The sequence below is a fragment of the Mya arenaria genome, chromosome 14, assembly GCF_026914265.1.
Source record: "Mya arenaria isolate MELC-2E11 chromosome 14, ASM2691426v1".
NCBI classification, from domain to species: Eukaryota; Metazoa; Mollusca; class Bivalvia; order Myida; family Myidae; genus Mya; species Mya arenaria.
The window spans coordinates 56,356,880-56,377,872 of NC_069135.1; the positions used below are offsets into that span (position 1 = coordinate 56,356,880).

Sequence of the window (20,993 nt, forward strand, 5' to 3'; positions counted from 1 at the left end):
ACCTCAAAACTTACTGAATTTCGACAAGTATTGTTATTTTTAGGAATTATATCGAATAAATAAAAAATCTGAATCGAAGATTTCACAAGAATAAGCTCAACAATTTTTATTGTAAGAAATGGCAATGTAACTTTTAAACTGTTAAAGATATGCCCTTAGAAATGTTCAAAGTACTGTACTGGGGATAGTCGTATTATGTACTGGTGATAGTTTCAAAGTTGAGAAATGTGTGTCCTGGTGATAACATGTAAAATGGGACAGATATTTATAGTAACACTGTTAATATACACTATAAATGTATATGTCTACTTCGAACTTTCAAATAATCTGCAAAAAAGTGAGAGTACAATTTGAGTTTGACAATGAGTTTGATCCGTGCTCTCCTAAATGAACGTATATATGCAAGCTGCGTAAATATCAGGGTTGGTCACAATACATTCTTTCTCACTAAAGTGAAAGAGCAGAGACCATTATTCTGTTCTAAGTAATACCAGCAAAGACCCAAGCTTAGAACAAAGCTTTACGTGTTCCAGATCTGATCACAATATCCCTACTGGTGACTTTCTGTTTGCAAAAACGTACCTACGTGATTTACAAAGCAATATTATATATATGAATAGCAAACACCACATAAATTCTACGGCCATATGTTTTGTGTTTCTCAATAAATCAGAATACCGGCGAATTTCAAATATTTAGATATTGATCCTTGTGAAAAAACACATCATGATTGACAAATATGTATGAATGAAACAGTTTTAAATGCATACATATACAAAGATCAACAACATGTTTTTGCTCTCATCCTTCGATATGGACAACATCGAACAATTTCCCTCGAGCTCGCGTATAGATAAATAGCCGTAATCATTATCACAGTCTCGTTTTTCTAAATACATCGTTACTATCCTCAGTCCACTAAATAGCTATCCCCTGTGCAGTTATTTATTTGCTTCACCTATCCCCAGTACACTACCAGGGCATCAAAAGGTATGAATATATCCGTAACAACAAAAGATATCATATTGATATTTTACACATTACTAGATTATGTAATTGCAATGAAATCGCTCGATTCAGTTTTTATTCTTACTTTCAATTTGTTGATTTATGTTTGAAATCGTACCACATAAATGAACATTTGTGAGCGATCATGCAACTTTCGGCGAGAATTGGGCTATTATACAAAAGAGGAGACCCATTTCCATCATAGTCGTATATTGCACAGTATCAAGTAATTAAAACTCTTCGATTTTGTTAAATATATCACCATAAAATACAAAAAAATGATAGAAAACTATCCAAGTGTCAAAACCAAACGCTTATCGATTTATCACTTTTTTAGCTATATCCGGTGTCCGTTCCCACACAATGAATTTGTTTGTGTGGCCTCGGCAGTCGGTTTAAATTGCGAAACTACCACCTGTTTGTGTGACCTCGTCCATCGAAGGAGATGCAAACTTTCACCTGTGTTTATGACCTTGGCGACAATACTTTTATTATTATTAATCAAGGGGAAGTAAAGCAAAATAACATCATAACTTAGCCTTAACGGTTAGTTCCCTTCCATTCACAATCGGGAAGTTATAAACAGGAAGTTGTTAGTTTCGTTTTCAAAATGCTTGTCTATCCATGACTTATGTTCTGTTTTTCAGACACAATTCATTTGGTATCCTGTCCACACCGATTTTAATATGTCGAAAAACGAGAATTGGACAAAATAGTGAACAAACTTCTTCATATTGTGTAAGTAGATACATTTATTTTTATATATAATTCTTACAACTATTTCTCGAATGACTTGAACCAAAAGATTACGATTTAAAATGGAGACATGAATTTCAAATTGAAAAGAACTTCCCCAAGTATTTGTTAAACCTTTGTGTAGAAGATCGTCTTTATATATTATTCGTAATAAAGTGAATGAGGCGGGCGGCCATAGCGGACAATATTCGGTCTAAAGTACTTTATAAGCATCCTTTAAACCAACACATACCTGCTTAGGTCAAACAAATGTTTGTTTAGGGCAAGATATAAAAAAAACTTTGTTGGGTAGGTATATATTCACTTTTTTATTCAAATATACTTTTTTATGGATAAAAAAGATTATTTTCTTGCAAATAATGCTCTCTTTTACAAATGTCATCCATATATTGCTGTTGTTATGGAGCTTTAATATGTCATAAATTAATGACATTTAATTTTAGTTGGTCGGTCGGGTTACCTTAACAAACATTTTCTTTATGACTTATCCTTCAATGTTGACACTTAAACTCGACATTTGAACTTCAAAACTCTGATAAAACGGATTGACCGTGTAGCTATGAAGTCGCTTAACTGTTGAAACTCCATCGCCTCTTGTTAGTTAGATAACGAAGGCAAAATATTATTGCGGCCATGACTTGTTATAAATATTTTACCTCGCGTATATAAGCAAATCAATTCGTGTTGTAACACATACGGTCTCCACGCTTCGCTGTTTTACAATAATTCCAATACTTAAGAAAAAATCATTTCAATAAGAAAACGTGGCATAAAAATTTATTTGAAATCATAAGGCGCTACCTTTCGTATGATCAATTTTAGTTATCACATAAAGTGAATGTTACCCAAACAACTAAATATTCTGACTATTGCACTTTTCCTTTGTAGAACTTCACAGTTCAGGAAATAATTGAAATTCGTTATTAAAGATTATTATATTTACGAACTTTTATTGAAGTGCGAATGTTAATATTAATACCAATTAGGTTGTCCGGTTAGCGCAGTGGTTGGTGCACTCGCTTCTCACATAGGCGACTATGGTTCGATTCCCGGCTTGGCCACATGCGAGTTTGGTTTGTGGTTACAAAGTCGTACAAGTGGGTTTCCTCCGATTTCCCCCACAACACCACACTCTCATGCAACATCGTTCCAATCGTGATTAATATTAGTTGCAATTGCTTGTTTTACAATCGTTGTAAAATAAATAAGTTTAGATTAAACTAATTGTAATATTAATATAACTAACTTCCGTGTTAAATAATTTATAAACTAAAGCCGACCCTATCTAAACTTTTGTAAAATCATTTGATAAACACACATTTCTTTTTAGGCTTAAGTTACGTTTAACAATGGCTTAGGTGAGATGTTTAATCGGATAATAGCTAATTCAGTTAATGTTTCTTGTTGTCATATACCCGGCTTTAAATAAAGAATAGTGTATCATGTAACTTGTATCTTGTGATAAGTATAAATATTTAAGATATCGGTCACCAATCGTCATGTCACATGTACCACTGTAGTGTGATAAATAAACAAACATACCAGCATTAAAATCATATACGGCAGTAAGTAATTGCCAATAGCGGTGTAGTTTCACTCATATCAATTTAAGTACACGTATATATTCAATGATATTAAGACCAGTCATAGAGAGTAAACTAGTGGTTTAGGTATCGACCTTTCACCCAAGATGTTGTGGGTTCAAGCCCCACCAGGGAAATAATCTCATGTTCTATCGATATGGAAACACTGGCGTACTAAATGGATACGCGAGTGATTTATATCGACTGTTTACTTTAATTGAATGTATTTACACAAGTGTTCAAAATAATAATTAATGCTCTATGATATATATATATATATATATATATATATATATATATATATATATATATATATATATATATATATATATATATATATATACTTAAACTCGCCAACTTATTGGGACTATAATCCTATCCATATTTATTGGGACCTACTAGATATAATAGTGATACAGGCGTCATTGTCCTATATACAGTATAGATTGATTGTTGGAATGCTATGTATATCAATATACATCAGAAAATCTTGAGACATAGGTACCTTTTTAGTGTCACCAACTTCTTGGGTCAGACCCATCATTTTACTGGGGCTTTAGACCCAATATGTTATATATAATATATAAAATGCATTAAGCTATTGGGTCGAATCGGTATGATTCCACGCTTATCTTTGACACTAGGGCTGAATGAATTTAAAATTTCAAAATGTATGGATTTAGATATAACATGTCTTACTTCTAGTAGACATGATGATCAGATCTGTTAACAAAATTGGATCAGGAACCAATTTCCAAATTGGCCCACCAAGAGGCTTAAGTCGTTTCCTGAAAGTGGGGACAGTTGGAGGCAATCAAAAACTGACAGCAAGACATTAGTTTTTTTTAACTGAATATTGTAAAAAGAACTTCTGGATATAAAGAAGTATGAACAATCAACCCTGTAACCAATTTGATATGTAAATAGTTTGGACCCCGTCGAGACAGCATCTGTAGTTGTTTCATCAGGATCCTATTTATTTGCTTTGAAGGTTTATATCACTTTGAAATATAAATAGGTAATTTTGCCTCCGACTTCTAGATAAAATAGAATGTTTGACAATATTGACAATATTGTCAGAAAAGAGCATCAAAATATTTTAGTGATAGTTCTATTATCAATTTTAATTATTACATAATGATTGTCCAATTTGTAGGGCTGTGGATCGCCGGTCAAGTGGCGATCCGATTCGATCCACGAGTCAGAGATGACGATTCACAGATCGAACCACGAATCATTAGTATTAATTAACGACCACATAAACACCTTACGAAAATCATTTTCTTTAAATTTGTGTTGTAAAATAATATCTATTTTGATATTTGTGTTATAGCTTTCATCATCTGTTCATCGAAATTCAGTTTGAAAACTAGATGGGTGTTGTTTTCGAGTATAGCGTCGAAAACAGATGTCTCCCCTAGCATATGTTTGACCTAAAGAATGGGAGACAACTTTGTCATGAAGTAAATTAGAGTAATGGTTCCTGTACAAAGCAATCCCTCTCATTGAACTTTATCATTCTATGAAGTTTTATCAAATTACATCCAATACTTTTCATGGTATGCTCCAAATAAGAAAAAGTAGCAAAGGGAAATAACTGTGTAATTAGGTAAAGTAGAGTTATGGCCCCTGCATAATGCATTTCCTCTCATTGAGCTTTACCATTCTATGAAGTTTTATAAAATTCCATCCAGTAATTGTCATAGTATGCTCTGGACAAAGTTTACACTATTTAACTATTGAACAAGGGGAGATAACTCTGCAACAAATTGGCTTAGAGTTATAACTCTTGCAGGATGCACAACTTTACATCGTCATCTATGTTGCAAGTTTCAATCAATTCCTTAAAGTAGTTTCTCAGTTATGCTCTGGACAAAGTACACTATAAAAATATTGAAAAAGGGGAGATAACTCTGCAACAAAATGGCCTAGAGTTATAACTCTTGCAAGGTGCACAACTTCACATCGCCATCTATCTATGTTCCAAGTTTCAATCAATTCCTTCAAGTAGTTTCCGAGTTCTGCTCCGGACAAAAAATTCCCAGAAGAATAAGAAGAAGAACTAGATAAGAAAAAGTAACAAAGGGACATAACTCTGTGATTATGTAATTAAGAGTTATGGCCCCTGAATAATGCATTTCCTCTCATTGAGCTTTACAATTGTATGAAGTTTTATAAAATTCCATCCAGTAGTTGTCATAGTATGCTCTGGACAAAGTTTACACTATTTAACTATTGAACAAGGGGAGATAACTTTGCAACAAAGTGGCCTAGAGTTATAACTCTTGCAGGATGCACAACTGCAGATCGCCATCTATTTATATTCCAAGTTTCCATCAATTCCTTCAAGTAGCTTCTGAGTTCTGCTCTGGACAAAGTACACCATTAAAAAATTGAAAAAGGGGAGATAACTCTGCAAAAAAATGGTCTAGAGTTATAACTCTTGCAAGGGGCACAACTTCACATCGCCATCTAGCTATGTTCCAAGTTTCAATCAATTCCTTCAAGTAGTTTCCGAGTTCTGCCTCGGACAAAAAAATTCCCAGAAGACTAAGAATAATAAGAATAAGAATAAGAATAACTACAAATACAATATGTCTCCCCCTTTCAGAGAAGGGGAGACATAATAATAACAACACAGCAATGGAAAGATAGCAAATACTAGCAATACCCTTATGACTGTTTTTACTCAGTAGTTTCTTTCTCCTAGTGAATAGCTCACATACGAATCATTTAAGTCAAACGTTAATGCTGGCAAATTATTTATTTTACAAAGTGTGTGTGTATCAGTCCTGTCAACCAATAAGCCCGATTTATTTATTTATTATTTTATATCCATAAAATTATAATTAATTTTTTGTTCATTGTCATTCTGATTTAAGATTTAATTTCAAAACATGTTTTTGTGTTTTGAAAATTCATACAAGAATATCATCGAATCTTATATAATGACAAAGGTTCGTTGCTACCTATAGATTGATTCTTTACTTTCTGTTCAGAAATGAACAGTTTAAAATGGCAAGATAATGAACAAAAACGTTATACTTTGTATAACTTATATAATGTGCAAAAGATTGCGATCCACCGATCTCGGCAATGACGAATATCCGTACACGATTTTTAGGCCTGATTCACGGATATCCGAGTACTCGGATACTCGTAACAGCTCTACCAATTTGGATGATTGGGTTAATCAGGTGCAGATAATTCGAATTATGTATACTTTTTATCATGTTTTATACGTTAATAATTGTTACTGTATTGGATAGGGTTAGTATTAATGAAGCTCGTTGTGTTAATAAATCGCTAAACAATAAACATAACTTTTTGTCATTATTATCAACACCTAACCTTAATACGTGTACCACAGTATTTAACCTTTTAATCAATGATGCCATTAAAAGCTTTAACAAACTAAGAAAATCCAGCGTTTTCAAACATTTTGTGGCCATTATACATGTATTTGAGCGTTGCAAATACCTACAGATGGAAACTTTGTGAGACACCGCCAGCTGTGAGAGTCCCAGCATCCAAACTATTTTGCATAAGAATTGACACATCCCATAATTCAATCAGTAATACCAAACCGGAACCGGAAGAGTTGTCAATTTAATCAAGTTCACTACTGTAACCATTATTTACCAGCAAACATTAACGAAACATTAACTCAATGTTAAGGAAATTTCGAAGTCCCTCTGTAACAGTCCCTAGGTCTTGAATGGACCGCTATTCTTGCACACAGTTTGGAGGTCTTAAGAACCTGTGTAAATTACATCGAATGATATCGAGGGATTACTGCCAGAAGGAGCTATGTGCTTCTGGCAGCAACCCCTCGATATACCGGTATAGTGGTATATCATAACAGCGGTAGTAACATTTGCTAGTATAATCGTGAACTTGCAGTTAGAATGAGGTAAAATATGAAAGAACCATTTTAAAAAAAATAATTCGGTAATCACTTAACCTATTCATTAGTGATTGTAATCAGCCCCCAAAAAGTTCGTCGATTAATCAGTGGTCAAAGTTGACGATTAATCGACTAAAGTCAACTAAAAGGGACAGTATTAATGTTTGTGAGAAAAGTTGCAAAACTTCATTAGAACTAATGTTGTAAAGGTTAAATGACTACTATAATACTCTTTGATGCTTGATACAGTATTGTTATCCCCCGACACAAAAGTTGGGGGTATATAGGAGGATATAGAGAACTTATAGAAAAATACTTTCTTTCAATTAAAAACTAGTGATAAAAGTGCAGTATTTTTTCGAAGGCAAAGACGCATGCCTTCTACAGTACTAATGAAGCATTTTCGGGTTTGGGCAAATTTCGTCAACGAATATTTGCGGCCGTCATCGTCAAGTCAGAGGGCTACTCGTCAACGATTCGTTGACTTTCTGATTAATCAGTACATCACTACTATTCATGCCTGAATTAATAGTGGGATTTTCCAATTTATTCCACGGAACAGTCTATTTTGATACAATAAGGACAAACTTTCCAAAGTGTTAAGATTTTTGATTTTTTTGGAAATTTCAGGTTGAGCAAACATAGTCCGCTTATCTGGGTCTACACCATTTGCCTATGTCTACTTTTGTCGACTTTAGGCATAAGTGCGTTAAAACAAAAGTGCAGATAGTTCCTTGAGCATTAGCCTTAAAATGGACTTTTCCATGCGATCTATAAAGACAAATTCAGTCTGAGATTTTGGGGGAATTTTTTGAGAAAAAAATATGAATAAATCTAATTTTTTTACAAAAAGTGAAACCCTGATCAGAGGGCTCCCTCTGATCTGGTTTACACGTTTTTGCAAAGGACGCTGAAACTCGTCGCTAGGGCTGAATGGGCTAAGCGAGCACGTGCCACACTGACCGTCTACGCAGTTTCATTTTTTTTCAGGACACTAAACATTTTAATGGCTTAGCTCTACAATAAGCTGAAAAGCACAAGACTGCAGATCTAAAACGGCTGAAAAATGACGTTGTGTGGGAAAAGGACCTTATGGAGGGACACAATGTGCAAGATTTGACCAGACGCCTCGTTCTGCCCGGTGGCTGATCAAAGCCTGCACTTTTTGTCACATAGGACTGTATAGTCTAGTAGAAAAACATTTTATCACTCTGTGTGCAGTATAAACTATAAATATCAACATAAACGTGTGAAAGCAGCTGCTTTATGACGTACGTCATGGTTTGTTCCGCAATAAGGTCCTTTTCGCAGATGACGTCAAATGTTTTTGTCGCTATATTAAGAGGCTGCGGCCACACATAATTTTGCTTACGATAGTTTAACCCTGAACCCGCCGATAAAATTATCGTCTGCTTAATCCAAACTGCTTCAATCTAGGAAATTGTGGAAATATGTCTTGGTATCTGTGAAGTTGCATAGGGGCATTTTCAATGCATCTAAAAACAAGAAAAATGTGTTTGTGAAACACGAATGCCCCCCAGGCGGCACTTTTGTAAAAAAACTCAAAATTTCAAAGGAGCATAACTCCATCAAAATTGCAAACAGAGTTACAAACTTGCACAGCTGGAAAGCTCGTCACAAGAAGGACACATGCCAAGTATTAAAGCTCTATGATCAATGGTTGAAAAGTTATAGCCAAGGTTAAGTTTTCGGTTAAAGGGGCATAACTCCTTAAATATTGCAGACAGAGTTACAAATCTTGCACAGCTGGAAAGCTCTTGTCACAAGGAAGACACATGCCAAGTATGAAAGCTCTATGACCAATGGTTGAAAAGTTATAGCCAAGGTTAAGTTTTCGTGACACAGACAGACAAACAGACAGACAGGGCAAAACCTATATGCCCCCGAATCACAGATTCTGGGGGCATAAAAAGAGGTGGCGCCCACGTTTACAGGCCGTGTGACTATGATTGGAATTTTTAAAGTCTTCTTACGTGAGCTAGCCCCTTGAAGTACGTAAGTTCGGCCACCTAAGCTATAGCTAGTTTGTTTATTTGCACATGCTCGTAAGCCATGTCACCCTGAAATAATTGACCTAAACATGGAACAAAATATCAATTATTTGTCTAAATAGATCTAATAGTGAAGAAAAAAAAGCTTCCGGTCGAGATATTATCAATAGAAAACATTATGAGCAAGTTTGGCGACACAAGGTTCTAAATTCTGGCCTATAAAGTGGTTATTAGGTTATTAGCAAATTGTTGACCACGCTCGTTCACAAAAGCTCACCCCGAGCTGTGCTCAGGTGAGCTAAAAAAATAAAATCGAGAAACGCATTATGGACGGATTTTCCGGGGCAAAAAGTAGGTCAAGGTCAATGTCACATGAAAGGGACTATCCAATGAAGCAACTGTCCAAATATGGAAGCAATCCATTGAAGGATAAAATAATTATAGCACTTTTACCAAAAGGTGGTCCTGTGCGGACGCCCGCCCGCCCGGACATCACTATTTTAATAGACGATTTTTTTCGTTGAAAAATCAGTCCAAAAATGTTTGCATGGGTCCTACTTTTTAAAGTCATCAGATGTGCGTTTCCTTCAGCTAGACTCTCAAAGTAAGAGGAAGTCAGAGGTAGATTTTAATCTTGCTTAAAAAGAAACGATCTAGCTTTTAGCAAAATGACCTTGCTTGCCTACGAAAGATTATTCCCCAACCTTTCCAAACCTAGGTGCTAGTTTTAAGCGGTCTGTAAACCTAGGTAGGGACTGGATTTCCTAGCCTCAAGAAACACACCTCCAAGTTAATAATACATAAAATTCAAATGATTTGGGAATAAATCAGACAAAGCTAAAATTTCATTTTAACTTTTATTCTTAAAGAACTCTTTTATGAACTAGAAAACGTGTCCATAGGACACAGATGCCCCCACTAGTGCATTGTCAAAAATGCAGATTTTTCACTAAATCAAGGCCCATAACTCCGTAAAAATACATTTTAGCTGGCTAAAAATACTCAGGTGCACAAATTGACACCCTAAATAATACATCCATGCAGTTTTAAGTCACTACTACAAACGCTTTTAGAGTTATGGACGACACAAACTAAAAATGCCGCTTTTTCACTAAATCAAGGCCCATAACTCCGTAAATATAAATTTTGGCCGGATAAATACCCAGGTGCACAAGTTCATACCCTGAATAATACATCCATGAAATTTCAAGTCTGTACTACAAATACTTTTAGAGTTACGGATGACACAAACTAAAAATGCCGTTTTTTCACTAAATCAAGGCCCAAAACTCCGTAAATATAAATTTTGGCCGGATGAAAATACCCAGGTGCACAAGTTCACACCCTGAGTAATACATCCATGAAGTTCAAGTCTGCACTACAAAGGCTTTTAGAGTTACAGATGACACAAACTAAAAATGCCATTTTTTCACAAAATCAAGGCCCATAACTCCGTAAATATCAATTTTGGCCGGATGAAAATACCCAGGTGCGCAAGTTCCCACCCAGAGTATTACATCCATGAAGTTTCAAGTCTGAACTACTAACGGTTTTTGAGATACACGCGACACAAACTTTTCGGAACGTACAGACAGACGGAATGACAGACAGACAGACAGACAGACGGACGGACAAAGGCAAATCTATATGCCCCCCCCCTTTTTTAAGAGAGGGGGCATAAAAATACATGTTGTACCATTTATACAACAAAAAGTAACAAAGAGCAAAGCTCGCCTAGAGCTAACTGTTTGAAATAAGTACATCCCCTCCATGTCTAGGTTTTTTGCCCTGGAGTTAGGCCGGACAAAGCTAATTTTGCCTACTTTAACACATCAAGGGGAGATAACTCTGGTCAGGGTCATGTGACCCGTACCAAATTCACAGAGGCGAAAGTTTACAACATGGCCATTAATTTCTGAAAGTTTGATAAAGATTTGTTGAATAATAACAAAGAAGAATCCCGGACAGGGCTTATTTTGCCTACTTTAACACATCAAGGGGAGATAACTATGGTCTGTAGTGGACATGATATTTATTATCATATGTTAATATAATAAACACCATGTCCACTACACTGCTCTGTTTGCAACATAAAATATTGTAGTCTGGATATTGTTCTACAAATTACAAGTATAATTCACAAACTATGAAAATGATCTAATAATATATGCATAGTAGGCAGAGTTTTTTTTACATGAACATTAAACAGGTAAAGGGTTAAAATTTGGATAAAACATATTTTCATCATCTTTAATTATGAAGTATCTATATTCAGCCTTCCATTGCATCTCCATTTCAAATATAAGCTCCCTACAGCAAATATTTCAACTATCAATCAGATTTAAACTAAAAATGACTCAGTTCAAATCCTGTGAAATTTGACTAAAATTATCAATTGTTTGAAACAGTATCTATGCAGAATCTATGTTCAGCATACAGGGCACTTCCATTTCAAATATGTGACGTCGTCTGAGAAAATGGGACCAATTGCGGAAAACATGGTGACATTATATATCAGCTGTTTTCACACATGTGTCGTTATTTTTTAGTTTAATCTTCACACACAGAGAGAGAAAATGTTTTCTCTACACGTCTATGGGTGACAAAAAGTGCAGACTTTGATCAGACGTCGCGCAGAATGAGCGGCGTCTGATCTAAGTTTGCATTTTTTGTCCCGCAATTGGTCCCATTTTTTCAAACGACGTCACATATAAGCTTCCTAGGGCAAATATTATTTCATGGAGCAACAGTGCATTACAACACTAACCCCAAAACCTTAACAGATTTCAGCCAAAAAGAATAAGTCCTATAGGCTATTACAGGTGTAATTATGAATAAAATTTAAAACTTAATTTCAATTAAGAAATGAACGCCTTCTCGCGTCTGTTCTCGGGTATATGAATACAACAGGTCGCGTGCAGAGTTCGTAAACCCCGAAGGGGTTTACATTAACTATGCATGCGACCTGTTGTATTCATATACCCGTTGAAATGTAGCGAGTAGGCGTTCATTTCTTATATTTATATTATCATTTATATTATTTCTAATTATATCAAAAGAATAATAGTCGATTTATTGGATGCCTCGAGCGATCACAGTAGCTCATCCTGAGCTTTGCTCAGGTGAGCTAAAACGCGTGACATGAAAAGTGTGACGGACAGACAGATGGACGGACAGACGGCTGGACAGACGGACTAAGACAGACGCCAGAGAAGTGATCGTTTAGTGTCACCTTCTGCCTACAGCAGGTGACACAAAAACCCTAGAACCATCAGTACTTCTGCCCCAGCTCCTGACACAACAAGGTTTTGTTATTATGGGCTATTACTCAATAATCGTCTTGAAGAGACAATTCAAAACTATAAGTCCCGTGCATGGAGGTCAACTCTCGTCTATTATTTCCCAAGACCATAAACATAATTCTGACAACAAAGCATCACAGAGTTATGGCTCTTGGTCAGATTAAAGCCCTTGTGATTGTAAACAGCTGTGTGAAGTTTCATTGCAGTAGCTTCAAGAACAAAGAAGTTATAGCCAAGGTTAAAGTTTTTCATGCCTACACCAACCATGACAATGACGACAACAACGACAATGCCAACTCCTATATACCCCTTCTCGAACTTGGTTTCTGGGGGTATAAAAATAAGCATCAACTACAGACCATGATCATCTATAACACCACATAAGGTAGTCCTTAGCTGAATGCGTTTCAATTAATGGTACTGACTAGATTAAAGATCACGGTGGCGATGACCTATTGATCGAGTTATTCAAGTTACGGTATTGAGCAGAAATGTTTGAGTGCACAGGCATTCTATATATCAGATAACTGTGACATTGACATTGATTTGGTCCCTAATTAAGTGTTGCCTTGGTGCCCGATAACATAACCTTCAAATTAAAGATAGCTACTGGTAGTATTTGAGATTGGTGACCCAACAATGTATTATACATTTTTTTATATATTCCATGAGAACTCTGAATAATTGTTGGGTCATAAAACAATTGACCCAACAATGTAATATATATATAACTTGCAAAACTCCAAGAATTGTTGGGTCATAATTTTTTAATCCATGGTTGCCCTAAGCTGAATAGTATTAAAGTTATTGAGCGGACAAGAATGGCTAACAGACAAAAAGACAATGTATTATACATTTTTTATATATTCCATGAGAACTCTGAATAATTGTTGGGTCATAAAAAAATTAACCCAACAATGTAATATATATATAACTTGCAAAACCCTAAGAATTGTTGGGTCATAAATTTTTAATCCATGGTTGCCCTAAGCTGAATAGTATTAAAGTTATTGAGCGGACAAGAATGGCTGACAGACAAACAGACAGAGGGATGGACAAGCGGAAGATGCGCCATAACAAAATACAACCAAAGTTTCTTTGGGCATATAAAAAGAAATGATTAACAAGAGCTGTCACAGTCACATGACACATGCCCCAAAAGGACTGGGTCTAGCATGAAGGCACTTTTTCACAATTGTGCATGCAATAGGGGTTGGGAGTGCCCATTTACGCACTAATGTCAAAGGTGAAGGTTTGTGATTTTTTAAGATTTAACTTACTGACCTACTTTATGACCTGGCCCCACCCTTGATTGAACTTGATCAAGATATTATCAAGAAATAATCCTGAGCTAGTTTCAGGAAGATTGGGTAAAAAATGTGGCCCTTAAAGCCTAAATAGGATTTTTCAAAGATTTGACCTACTGACCTACTTTTTGACCTGGCCCAACCCATGGTCAAACTCGATTGAGATATCATCAAACAAATATTCTGACTGAATTTCAGGAAGATTGGGCAAAAAATGGGGCTCCTACAGGGTAAACAGGATTTTTCGAAGATTTGACCTACTGACCTATTTTTTGACCTTGCCCCATCCATGACTGAACTCGATCAAGACATCATCAAGAAAAACATCCTGAGCAAGTTTTTGGCCCGAGGTCTGACCAAAACTGTCACTTTTGTTTTGGCTTAAAGGGATTCAAAAGAGTTCCTATCCAATTTTGTCTACTATATATGATCATTTTCATCAGGTTTTGCAAAAAAATTAATGACCCAACAGTTCTTAGGGTTTTGTAAGTAGTATATATTACATTGTTGTGTCAATTCCATTTGGTTAGCACTGCCTGATACTTCACTAGTCTTGGTCTGAGATTAAACTGTCTCACTAGTCTTGGCCTGTGAGTAAACTGTCTCAATGGTCATGGTCTCTATGGGAACAGGACTTGTATGAAAACAATTTATGACCCAACAGGTATTCATGTATAATATGTTGTTGGATCACTGATCTCCATTACAGCTTGTAGCTTTCTTAGCTCTAAAGGTAACCTTAAGGGGCATCTAGGCAACATTGTTGGTTAATTCGGAACCATATTAACTGTCACTTATGTTTTGGCTTAAAGGGACTCTTTTTGGGCCCCTAGCCAATTTTGTCTACTATATATCATCACTTTCACCAGGTTTTGCGAGAAAATTTATGACCCAACAATTCTAAGGGTTTTGCAAGTAATATATATAACATTGTTGGGTCAACTGTTTCCATCTGGTCAGCACTGCACTGCCTGCTGCCTCATTAGTCCAGGTCTAAGATTAAAATGTCCCACCAGTCCTGGTTTGAGAGTTAATTGTCTTACAAGCCTTGGTCTGAAGTTCAAACTACATTGTTTAGTGAACAGGGGTGCCAGGGGGCAAAGCCCCCGAAAGCTCCTGGGTTTAAATGGAAATCAAGACTCAAAATGCAATCTCCTGCTACCTTTTGAACTGTCAAGTGTTATGTATTCAGTTCACAGTTGGGACTTTTCAATCAAATGAATGAAATAACCATTTTGGTAGAAGCTGATAATGATTATCAGCTTCTGTTCGAACGTTTTCTCCATTCACACAAGACTATTCCAAAGTCTTAACACTTTACTCCTAGGCCTGCAACAATACAGGTACTTCTCGGTTCGGTTCAGTTTCGATTATTACCCTCTCGGTTATCGATTATTCGGTTCGGAAATAGGGAACACAAGATAATTATAGAAACACTTTAAAACAACTCATTTACTTGCCAATATTCATCTAATAAGACTAATATATACATCTGTCAACTGTATCAACTATCAAGTTATGCTGCAAGCCTTCTTGAAGAAGCCGAAATGCTTCCAAAGTGCCGATTTTAAAGCAGCCAGTGGATCGCACAATTCAGACATTTTTACCTAACAACGGTAGGCAGAATATTATCGGCAAGCTGATTGGTCCAAATAAGCGGTATAGTCTAATGGGCCGTCATGGCCGTAAATTGACGCACCGAACCGAAATTTTGCGGCGCCAAACCGAAAATCGAACCGAGAAAAAAGAATCGAAAATAACCGAACTTCGGTGAACCGTTGCAGTCCTATTTACTTCATACATTAATTTTAGATCATCACTTCATTTTCTATAAATTTGTATTGTTTACAAATTTATAGAAAATGAAGTTAAAAAAAAAGAGCACAAAATGAACTTGAAAAAAATGATGGTCTGAATACCTTTAAAAATATCATGGGAAATGGAGCATTTTGCTCTATAGGAGCACATACTCTAATTTCATTTAAATTTTCAACCACTTTAAGTTTCAAAGGTTTCAATAGGTGCACTGTGCTTGTGTGGAGGAAGGGTGAAGTCTGAGCATGCAAGAATAAGAGACCTGGTCCAAATTTCATAAACAATATCCGACTCAAGCTTATGTGAAAACTGTATTTGAGCTGAGAAAAAAACATAATTTGTTTTTGACACTTGCCCACTAATTCTTAATGTGTTTTAGAAACATATTGAGAATGAGTGGGCAAGTGTCCAAAACATTTTTTTTTATTTTTTTTGGACACTTGCCCAAAATCCGGAATTCTGGAATTTTGTCACCCCTGAGTGAAACAAGCAGAGCAGACCCAGATCTTTAGGAGCTGCCTGATCTGGGTCTACTCTGTTTGCAAGGGCGTGAAAACACGTGATAAACAGGTAAATGGTTGAGAAAGGTGCTAATGAAATTTTCACATGATGTCACATCGTCACCTTAAGTCCACAAAAATGTTACTCCTTCAAAAATGCGAGGGCGTTACATCTTTGTGGAATTATAAATGCGACAGCATGTTGTTATAAAATAGGCACAAGTGGCTAAAACTGCTTCTGGATAAGAGTGGGTGTATCCTTGAAATGTTCTCGAGATATTTTTATCCAGTTTTGAAATACTTTAAAATATGATTTAATAAAATGGAAAGCTTTCGTAACACTGACACGATACTACCAGGAAACACGCTGATTAAACCCGGAAGTGGTACTGTGGCCGTATCTGCGATGCCCATATATTAGACATTCCCCCTGTTCTAGGAATCCAAACATCCGGTTGCGATTCTAATAAGTGGTCAAACATAGGAATAGATTGAGAAATGGATATTTTAGAACATGCAATACACACCTTATCTTAAGCTCTGATTAATTATACACAATTGCTAGTCAGGACTCGTCAGGATTTGTCAGTGCTTTACAAACATCTTTCACAACCAGACAGCAGTGTTTGGAAAATTTAAACACATACACACTTGTTGACAGTTGTTAGATAATACTTAGTGACGACAAACTTGCTTTGCCTATGTGTTATTTTTGGTTGTCTTCGTCTGCTTTCGGATTATACACTGACGAGCAATGAAAACGCAACAAAGAATATATGCTTCAATATCTTTTGAATGCAAACATATACACATCTCTTAAGGTCGTCATTTCATCTAGCAAAGTGTTAAGATTTAATGCCTGCAGAAAAAGAAAATTTAAACAAGGCATTGCCTGAGAGACGGGTGTGCAAGATGTGGTACCCAGAGCAACACAGTTACCACGCCTGTGTCAAGCTGACTGTAACTTCAATACGATGGCTACGGCGCAACACGACAATTTGCAAAGCCGATGACAACTTCCACCGTAGTCCCTAAGTCTTCTTGACACAGTTTCCAATGTTTTGGTTTACCACCGTGTCCTGACCAAGTCTTCTGTCGTCGATTGGGCTGCAAGGAATCGATTACGTTAACGTTGGTAGACATTCTGTCTTGACGGCGTTGCACGCTGTGTACCTTGTCATGGACAGTCTGAAACGGAGCCCGTGACGTTATACCGTTCAATTTGAAGACTGACTTTTCGATTGTTTTATCGTGTCATTGCCTATTTCTTAGAGATTTGCTATTTCAGGTGATTTTCATAAAGTAAATCAACGCACACGTGCAATAAAAGTAAAAACGAATTTTAAAAACGTCGCTAAGAAAGCGTGCGCGTCGCGGACGTTGAATACGCCAGAAGTCCGGCCGTAGTCAGTCATGGTTGATTTCAGAAAACAAAACCCATTTCAGGGAGTAGCATAGGTAACTAATATGAAATATGTCTTGGTCTGTTGTCTACGAAAATGCACGTTTTGTAGTTACACTCAAAAATACTTGTTGCATTTTCATTGCTCGTCAGTGTACCCACTCCCCTATTGTATGTTGATTGTTAACTCATATCAGAATGTCAACCAGCTTGGATCCGAATGGGACGTCCAATTACTCGGCGTCTCATTTGGATTCAAGTTGTATGCTTATGAAGTGATACGATGATGTACAGGAAAGAAATAAAAAAATAAACCATTATTTAGCATTTAAGAAACAGATTTTTAGGGAAGGAGCATTAAACTTCATAGAAAGTAATATTTAGAAAGTTTTCTTGCACTAGAATGCCTGATTTTTTTTCCTGGGATCTATACTGGCTGACATAGGAGTTATTTTATGAATTAAATTATTTTGAGTTACATGTTAATGTTCACATCTACCCAATAACTGATAGAGACACATTCTAACGCATCTAGAGAATGTAGAATGTGATATTTAAAAACACGATGAAACATGGAAACTTTGCTCCTAAGGAGCAAATTCTCCATTTTACATCATATTTTCAAAGCTATTCACAAGCAAAAAAAAAAATTGAATTATTTATAGAAAATGATGTCATCATCTATATAATAGTACATCAACTAAACGGTTAAGGTGTTATATTGCTACGTTAAGGTTTGTTGTTACTGTGTATGGAAAAAAATAAGTATAACATATACCAATAACGATAGCTTTTCCACTTTATTGTGATATCCCAATATATTGCAATATTGGGTCAAAATATATAATATAATATACAAATATACACGAAACACGGTGCGTGTATATTTGGCGACCCAACAGTGAAATTGCGACCCAATAAATGTGTTTAGGAATACAGGTTGCAATCACGTATTTGACCCTGCAGATACATTTAAAACAAACAATTATGTTGGGTCCTTATATGTTGGGTCTTTGACCCAATATTGAGGTATGCCCCAATAAATACACCGTGGACCCAATAATTCGGGTGTAAATATAAACAGGGCCCCAATATTTTAGAGGTTTTAAAACTATATATATATATATATATATATATATATATATATATATATATATATATTTCAAAACATTCATCAATACCGGAAGGGACACTATTATTTACCAGGCCAAAATTGGAACCTAAAATCTAATACAGATTAGCATGCGTGTAAGTATTGAAAACATATATATACCAGTACTCGCATAAGAACTAAAAAAGACGGTTATTAGCATAAGTGCACACGCTAACCCTCTCACCGAACGCACGGACGTGTACACACACTGCTTCTCCCAAACACGCGTACGCGCATAAACTCTCCCTCTACCCAACACGCGTACGCGCACACGCATTCCCTCTTCCCGATCACACGTACGCGTACAAACAGTCCCTATCCCTCACACACGTACGCCTACACGCACTCAATCTCCCCGAACACCCGTACGTGCACACGCACTCCTTTTCCCCACACACACTAACGCGCACACACGCTCCAAGACCCAAACACGAGTACGCGCACAAACACTCCCTTTACCCCAGACACGTGTACGCGAACACATACCCACTCATCTCTACTCACGTAAGCGCACAAACACTCCCTCTACCCCAACACGCGTACGCGCAAATGCTTTCTATCTCCACCCACGTAAGTGCACACACACTCACTCTAACCCAACACACCTACGCGTACACACACTCCCTCTCTCCAGACACACGTACGCGCACATGCACTCCATCTTCACACACACACACACACACACACACACATGTACGCGCACACACACTCCCTCTCCCCACGCACGTAAGCGCACATGAACTGCATCTCCACACACACACGCGTAAGCACACACGTACTTCCTCTCCCCCATACACTTAAGCAAACTCCTTCCCCTCACACACGTTCGCGCGTACGCACTCCCTCTCCACACACACACACACACACATACGAACACGCATACGCATTCCATTCCCCCCAAACACGTTCGCGCATACGCATTCTATTTCCACACAAACACGTGCGCACATACGCACTCCCTCTCCCCACACACGTACGCGCATACGCACTCCCTCTCCCCCATACACGTTTGAGCACACAAATTCCCTCTATGCACACACTTGTACGTGCACACGCACTCCCCCTCCCCAAGCACGCAATCCCTCTCCGCACACACACGTACGCGCACCCACTCCCTCTCTACAAACAAACGTACGTACACTCACGCTCAATCTTCCCCACACACGTAAGCGCACACGCACTGCATTTCTACACACACACACACACACACTCGTACACGGACACGCACTCCATTTCCACACACACTTACGCACACATGCATTCCATCGCTACATATACATGTAGGCGCACATGCACTCCATTTCGACACTCACATACAAAAACGTACGCGCACAAGCACCCAATCTCTACACACAAACATACGCACATATGCACTCCATTTCCACACACACACAACGCATTCTATTTCCACACAAACACGCATGCGCATACGCACTCCATCTCCGCGCACGCTCACACGTACCTCCTCTCCCAACACACACGTACGAACACAAGCTTGACCTGTCCCCCCCCCCACACACACACGTACGCACACCCGCACTTTGTCTCCATAAACACATAGAGCCTCTGCCATTCGGTCAATATCCGGAACTATCATCTATGTGTATGACTTCAGTCACCGGGTAAATATGTAAAACAATGTCCTAGGTATATGGCACCTGCCATCATGAATGTGCTAAACTGTCATTTATAAAAGGGAAGTAAAGCAAAGAACAACATTACTTAGCTTAAGCGATTAGCTCCCTTTCAACACAATCATGAAATTATAGGGAAACAGGAAGTTGTTAGTTTCGATTTCAAAAGGCTGGTCTATTAATCAACTGTGTTCTGTCTTTCAGACAAAATTGATTTGGCAGCCAGTCCCCACCGAACAAAATCTGTCAAAACAACGGGAATTGGTCAAAACAGAAAACAATTTTCTCCATATTAGGTAAGTAGATATATACTCAGTAGTAAATCAATCGTATTTATCAGAATTATACAAAACGGTGACTGGATTTCCCTGTTAAATTCACTTCAAGTTTATTGTTTAACAAAAAACATATAGATACTTTGTAATAAAGTGAATGAGGAGAACTATATATAGCCTACCGTATCTTACGACCACCCAACAATTCAACCAATATTTGTATATTCTTACAAAATGACATTTGACCTCGACCTTTGACCTACCAAACTTAAATCAATACAGATCGACCATGCAGCTATGAAACTGTAAACGTATGAAAAACATTAGCGATATATTAGC

The 20,993-nt window shown here is 37.1% G+C and overlaps 1 protein-coding gene across 1 annotated transcript in view; it reads left to right on the top strand.

Moving 5' to 3' along the window:
• The first annotated feature begins 1,564 nt into the window (after positions 1-1,564).
• LOC128218530 (uncharacterized) overlaps positions 1,565-20,993 on the top strand; it is a 28,239-nt gene continuing 8,810 nt past the window's right edge. Inside the window, exons 1-2 of the mRNA XM_052926216.1 lie at positions 1,565-1,746; positions 20,584-20,675. The gene's annotated coding sequence lies outside the window, so the exon portion shown is untranslated. The remainder of the gene's footprint in view (positions 1,747-20,583; positions 20,676-20,993) is intronic.